The sequence below is a fragment of the Rhipicephalus sanguineus genome, chromosome 10 (genome assembly GCF_013339695.2).
Source record: "Rhipicephalus sanguineus isolate Rsan-2018 chromosome 10, BIME_Rsan_1.4, whole genome shotgun sequence".
Taxonomy (NCBI): Eukaryota; Metazoa; Arthropoda; class Arachnida; order Ixodida; family Ixodidae; genus Rhipicephalus; species Rhipicephalus sanguineus.
Window position 1 is genome coordinate 105933505 of NC_051185.1, and position 7243 is coordinate 105940747.

Consider the following 7243-nt stretch of genomic DNA (forward strand, 5'->3'; position numbering starts at 1 on the left):
GCATACGCCGTGCAATGGCCGCATCCGCCGCGTTTGTTGCTAAAGTAAATTTCCAGGGCTGCTTATAGCTGTAACACATTATTTGTTAAGGAACATTGCCTGAAATAAGAAACATCTGTTGTGTTACTTAAGTACCCATTACCATCATTTCCAAGGTACACTTCCCTTTTTCGCGTAGCTGCGCGCCGCCAAAGTGACATTCTGAGGGCGTAAATGCACTCGCTCGAAACGACACTACATTTGCCAGTGTAACCGGGGGAGCTGTCTCTTCACCGTGTGTCTACAGCCGTCAGCACGCTTAAAGGGACACAAAGGAAAAAGAATTTTTCGCATATTAGTAAATTATTCCTTCACAATTTCAAAATCACCACTGCCGCCGTGAGAAGACGCTTGTTATGCTAGAAAAAGGGAAAACAGAAAATGCCAGTGGCGACGCCACCTTGAAATTCGCGAACCAAACGTCATGACGTAGCAGATCTTTACGGCATCTACCAGGTCCCACGTAGTTCCTAATCAGTATAGATGAAGTACAGTGTCCTCTGATGGGGCCATAGACTTGCAATACCAAGCTTTAGGAAATTTCGTTGAGCCCATGTCGCAAAAACAGAAAAATGCACTTAGAAATCCGTGATGTCACGAGCGGCGATTTCGGCGCGAAATTTAAAAACGAAACTTTGTCCTTTATTAATTGCCCCATGATGCTGTAATTAACGACATTCGAGTTCTTAGAGTACAATTTATCAACCTAAATCGATTCATTGTTTCACTTCCGTGTCCCTTTAACGCGAACGCTCCTCAACGTGGCCTGGACTGGTTTGACTGACGCCAGCCGCGAAGTGCTGGGCGCTGTTGCTGAGAAAATACCTCGGTATGCTCTGGTATATCGGCATGCATTGGTAATATCTCGGCAACAGAACCCAAAGCTACGCGGCGCTAGCGTCAATCAAACCGTTTCAGGCCACGCTGCGAAGCGTTCGTGTTAAGCGTGCTAACGGCTGTACGGCAGGCATTGAAGCCGACTAGGTGAGTTCAGAAGTAGTGGTGAACGATTCAGAGCTTTATGTATAGTGCTCTACTATGGGAGATCCGTAAGCAACTATGCCGTATTCATTCGGACTGTGTGTTTATAACGAAAGTTTGACGATATATAGACCCTTTCGCTGTTTACAAACAAAGCTGCTGGACGACTTCCGGTTTTGTGCGCCGGAGTAGCCGAGTAGCGTTGTCGAGGAACAAAAGCCTTAGCGAGTAACCGGCACATTTTCAACATTTCTCTCCCTGTGTGTGGCCAAATATTTTATAAAATATTTTACTGAGCTGCGCACACAACATTATAAGAGTTAGTCCTTCACTTTCAGCGCCTTCCTTTTACCTGAAAGCGGAAAAAGAGTCTTTCCTTACTCTGGCACAACTTCAAAAGCATGCTTTCTGCTTCGGTGTTAGAGAGTGATAATTGAAGTGACCGGAAGTTTCTTGGGTGCAACACCTGCTGCTGCTATCGCAATCTTGAAACCGACCGAAAAGGCGAATAGAGTACGATCTACCCTTCCACCTAGATGGGACATCATTACAGAATCAAATCAGTTCGAACCGAAAGGCATGCATAGCTTTAGTCCTGCTGAAGAGCCTCCCTTCTGGAACTGGTTAAACCGCAGAGTTCTGCTGACTATCCGGATAGCTTTAATACAACCTACAAAATAATAAGTGCTGCGAAAAAGAAATCAAGTTTGCATTTCATCTTTTAATCAAGCGGTTGGAAAATAAAGAAAATGCCTGGAAATGTGCCGTTTAAATGCCCGCTACGAATTCCTCACCAAAGCAAGGTACCGGTTCAACCAAAGGAAGCGCTGATAACTAGGGGTGTGCGAATATTCGAGTTTCGAATTCGAATCGAATTATACCTAATCGAATAACTCGATTCGACTTTCGAATAGCCAGTATTCGAAGTTTCGAATAATTCGAAAGGACGAATTTCTAAAACGCGACAAAGGCCAATGGTGCAACTTAGAGTGGGGTCGCTAAAACTAACGCTAACGTCGCTACAGTAGGTCTTTCGTTGAAACTTTCAGCGATGTCCTGGTTTAAAAGCGCGCGCATGTATATTTTAAAGAATGCTATTATGTCATTGTCGCACGTAGAAAAAAAAAAACACGTGAGAAAACTGTCCAGCCCTCGCCAACTTCGCGCCCGAAATGACGGCACGGACTTCCTGCATAGTTCGATTGCGTAAGCCGCAACAACCGTAAAACGTCCCGACTTTGGCCAGCGAAACCCCCGGTAATTGGCTTCACATGTGAAAATCTGTTCACTTGTGCAGTCGCCGCTGCCGCACCGCCGAGCACGGAGCTGCACTTTATCAATGTATCGCCGAAATCACTTTGCGATGCCTTCCAATTCCCTGAGGTTCCCAGTAAGCGCATGTTTTCAACCGCAGGAAACAACGTAACATCACGGCGAGAGAGCCTGCAGACAGGTCATGTGAAACACCTTGTGTTTCTGCATGACTATTTGTAGTCTTTCGGTAGTAGTCACTCACCGCGTTATGTACTCGTAGACATGGTCATGTTTCATTGCTCTGGTTTTCCTTTCAATTTTCAATAGAACCTTTTGTATTCGATTCGATATTCGATTTTTTTCCCACTATTCGGCACTATTCGATTCGAATTCGAGTCGAGATGAAATTTCACTATTCGCACACCCCTACTGATAACCATAGCAATGAGTCAATGAACAAATGAAAACAGTTATCATGCACACACGTGCGGTGGATGAACCATATGTGACCTGCGCCCGAGTGGCACGGGCAGACCACGTGTACAAGTGTTGCGCCGTCACTACAGTACACTGTTAACATAGGTGTGCTCATGGGGGGGGGGGGGCGGCGCCCCCCCAAATCACGATTATAAAAAAACTGTGCTACAGTTACTGCGAAATACGAAGTTAGGGGGGAGACACGAAACGAAGTGCACACTACAAGCACAACATTGCGCTTGTAGTGTCCACTTCGTTTTGCGTCTCCCTCCTAACTTCGTATTTCGCAGTAACTGTAGCGCAGCTTTTTTATAATCATGAAAAACCAACTAGCCCAATACCTCACTTTGTCCCCCCCAAATCACCTAATGGGTTGCGCAAATTATGCCCCATACCTTCACTCGATCAATCGGGCCTTTCCCGCCATTTTTAATGCACAAGGTTGTGGTTACCAGGGGCGTAGCCATGGGGGGGGGGGGGTTGGGGGGGTTTAACCCCCCACCCCTCGAAATTTTTCAGTTTTGCTTGCGTATGTATACACGCGCACATACAAACGCATGCACGACCATACATAAAGTATGGTTGAACCCCCCCCCCCCCCCGAAAAAAATTTTTGGCTACGCCCCTGGTGGTTACACATGTTTTTCGACGACAATGGCGACCAAGGACCCCTGGTGTTGCATTAAAAAACTGTTCCCACATTTACCTCCGAAAGCAGGGTACCGACGGCAAGCATTTGTGAGAACCACGTCGTCGCTTCATTTTCACTTTTGCATCCATTGTGGCGCTCGATTTCTTTCGTACTTGGGGTGCCTTGATGCGCGTTTTGTCCGGGGGGCGCACACATCGAGGCAGACTATTCGTACTCGACCGAGGGAGAGAGTGGAGGGTGCGTTGCGTTAAAATTTGGCCTCCCGTAATGAACAACCCTGCACTATAACTCGTGTGGTATGACTATTTGTTGCGGCAACTGTACAGTCCTGCTTTCACTCTGCAGGAATGCGGCGTTCTCATACAATACTGAATGTAATTATTCATTCTAAAATACAGGGCGTGCAAACACGGACACAAGAAAGAAGTCAAGACACCACAAACGCCGACTAACAACTGAAGCCCAACATCGGCACAGGAGTGAAGAAGCGCGTGTAATGATTGAGGCTTGGCATATCGATAATAGGGGTAACGCATGCGTGAGTGAACCATCGATTAACATGCATAAGGAAGAAATCAAATGCCTTAACAGTTATTAGATGCGAAGCATCTTATGGCCGAGTTTAATCCAGTGGTGTGCGTCCGGACAACCCTTACTGCGCAAGCGTAGACCCTCTCCACACACCTCCTCTCCACTCCCCCTCCTACTATCCTCCTCTCCCTCTCCACTCCTCTCTCTCCATTCCCCATCTCCCTCCCCTCACCCTCTCCACAACTCTCCCGCTCTCGCACGTCTGTCGACCGCGTTCCCCGCTCGCCCTGTGAGAATTAACGGCCAGGCTAGAAAAAAGACACGACGCGCGTAGCGTTCCTCTTCGCGTTCCACGACGCTTTGACTATATGGATGCAGCTTACGCCGCGGGGCTTCGCCCAAGCTTAAAGGGACCGACAACTGGCCAGAACGGGTGATTAGATCCTGGTGAAAATGAAAAGGCCGTGAATTATAGTGACAGATTCCAGAATACTTTTCGCGATCTTGAGTAGGATTTATATTTTTAAATCGCGTTTAAAGTAACAAAACCGGTATGTCGCGCAGCCTAGCGCGAGCGCCATGAACTAGACGTATGCAGTCTTAAGCACTTTGTTGTACGTAGTCCAATGCTTTTACACGCACCAGAACGAGGGCTGAAATTTTGAATATGTATGTTATTGTCAAATCCCGTTTGTTTCTAAGGTAAAAGAAGTAAAGCATGAGATGCGGCGTTGCTTTCGTGGCTTCCAGTGAAACGGAGGCTGCGGCGCATGCGCGAGGCGTCCGGCGGCGTTTCCCGCGTAGCTCGACTCTCGTATGCTCTCGTCGTATCGGACTTTTGAAGAGTAGCACGCGAGTTTGCGCTGCTGCTCGCAAAATGCCATCGACTTACTGTTCTGTGGAGGATTGCTACCACCCCAGGTGAAAATATTGCAACTGGAAACAACTGGCCCCAACTGGGACCAGTTAAACTGGTTTATGGTCAAATTCCCAGTTGGGACCCACTGGGACCGAATTCCCAACTGGGACCCACTGGCAACTGGTCCCCCACTGGGAATCCTGCCATAAACCACTTGATCTGGTCCCAGTTATTTCCAGTTGCAATTGGGACCAGTTGGCAGTGGGTCCCAGCGGGGGCCAGTGGCTCTTACTGAGATCTCAATAAGAGCCAGTTGCCCATTGCAAATGGTGTCCCATTAGGGAACTACTGTCTGAAGCTGGCCCCATTAAAAGTTAACCTGATGTGGCTATTTAATTCCTGGGGCTCCAGTGCAAGATAAAAAAAACCAACCTCGGATACTCCATCAAATGTTTATTTTACAAACATTACACAGCACTAAAATATTTTAGTGTTTGGCGGCAATCCTGAATTTTTTCCGTGAGATTCGCGTACCCGTGACCAATGGGAGAGCGTTGCTGCAAAATAAGAGGTAACATATGTTACATGCATGTATCAGAATAGCCATATCAATTTAATATACACGGCAGACCAGCCTTCTAAAAATTCACACTACGAACACTATTCCAGAGATCATGCCGGATGTAATCCGATTTATTTAAGTCGCTTACCTCAGCGGCAAAAACATAACTACGGGTAGTAAGGCGATCGAAAGCATCTTTGTTTCCACTCGAATGTATGTACCTACAGGTGCAACAGGTTCGGGAATATCTATTTGCAGTGCAAAGCACGGGCCCCTTTGCGCTTTCTTTAAAAGTCGCGGACGGAGCTACAAATTTGCACGAGTATACTTTATAGTTATTTAGCATGCCGTTCAAAATACAAGTATTGCACGGCACTCGTTTTCTGTGATGCTCCAAAACAAATGGCAGAAAATTAGCAAGCAGTCCGCACAAACCCCTAAACAAACATATTACAGAGCAGTGCCGAAATAACGTTGTTTACAATGCGGCGTTCCATCGTCTGAACACTCAAAACACTTTGCATTGCATCATATCTAGATATTCTCTAGGATATTGAACAACTAGCACTCGAAGCATAAGTGATATATAGTTACCTTCAAACGGCTGCATCGCCGACAAGGCGCAGGCTTGCACAGCATTCCGCACACAATGGATCCACATATCCGTGTTTAGAGGAAAAAACACTTGTCCGGCGTTCACCCATAAAGACTTCCAGAGATGAAACTGTCGAACACTAAATCGACAAAATCTAAATTATGCACGCCATGACTGCACGTTCCTTTTGAAAAACAGCACAACTAAACACCGCTTCCACGCACCACCACCCACAGACCACTCGTTGTTGTAGTGGTTCTGGGGGGGGGGGGGGGGAAGACGCTAATTTCTGCAGCCCTTGAGGGAGCACGGCGCAGCGTCTACCACTTCCACCACTCGGCAGCTAGCCGGCTAGCCCTCGTACACATGTGGTGTACGAAACTAGCATGGCTGTGTTTCTAAATTTTCTGCCTTTATTATCGAGCTTCTTTCTCCATTAAACAGTGCGGAATTGGCAGGAAATAATTCTTTTCAGTTTATTTTATGTGTATCTTTATGTTTCATTACTTTACTGCTTCATTGTTTGAGTGTATGAGATACGAAACTGATGTGACGGCTGTCGAGGGAGTTTGGGTGAGAGCAGAGAGAGTGTGGCGTGCGTTTGTGTCATTTGTGTCGGCAGCATGGTAGCAGCATGTCGGCGGCAGTCTCGGAAAGTGGTAGCTCTCGGCTCTGCTCGATTTTCTTTGTCGTACGAAGGGAAGTAATCGCTGTGCTGCACACAAGCCTATCGAGCAGTGAGACAACGGCAATATTAACACCCCGACGTCAATCGGGCCCGCTTCGCCTGCGGGTATCCGCGATGGACGTAAAAAGATGACGACAGGACAGCAGTACTGGTGCTAAAACAAGCCGACGTCTGAGTGCAACTGTGTTGCGCATTTGCGCAACGGAATAATCGACGGTAATACACGATTTTAAAAAATACATATCAGGTCAGGTAAGAATTATAATTGTAATGGGGTTAAAACAACGCGATGAGGAGGATGGCGGTCTAAACAAAAAAAAAAAGATAATTCAGTCGCAAACCATGAGACGCTATTTTCTTATTCTCTCATCGTCCTATCATCTGGTTCATAACGGCCCCCTTACATACTAGGCCAGTGATCAGGTACCCTTCTGTGTGTATGACATAAAAAACGCTTGGATAAAAACCCATTCGCTCAAGTCCAGCAATGCTACGTCGTATACATCGAGTTGAATTTTTTTTGGTCACTGTGAAGAATCGTACCCCAGAGTAAATGGTAGCCTTCGAGTTAGCGTACAATTGGGACCATTTGCTTCCAATATAAA